The sequence below is a fragment of the Chinchilla lanigera genome, unplaced genomic scaffold, assembly GCF_000276665.1.
Source record: "Chinchilla lanigera isolate Chin_1 unplaced genomic scaffold, ChiLan1.0 scaffold00094, whole genome shotgun sequence".
Lineage (NCBI taxonomy): Eukaryota > Metazoa > Chordata > Mammalia > Rodentia > Chinchillidae > Chinchilla > Chinchilla lanigera.
In genome coordinates, this window is record NW_004955495.1 from 8,496,379 (window position 1) to 8,496,815 (window position 437).

Here is a 437-nt window from a genome sequence, read left to right on the forward strand (position 1 = left end):
TGGACAATAAGCCAATAAAAAGATATAATCCTAATGAGATGAATAAAATTCAATGACCATTTATAAGATATACAAGATATCAAACTACATTTTATGAAACAGCAGTTAGAGATACTTCCTCTATAAAATTATATAAATAACCCTAGTATCTACTATAATTTTCTCTATGAAAGTAATAAAACTCGTGACTATGTAAAACTGAAACAATAGCCAAAACAGTACTTGGTAATATATGTCATTTGAAGAAAAATTATTCTTGAGAAATGTGGGTTAATCCATGACATAAGAGAAAATTTCAAAATATTTATGATACCAAGTTTGAAATCTTTGAGGAGGGGCTGGGGATTTAGCTCAGCAGCAAAGCGCCTGCCTGGCAAGCGCAAGGTCCTGAGTTCGGTTCCCGGTACCAGAGAAAAACCAAAAAAAAAAAAAAAAAA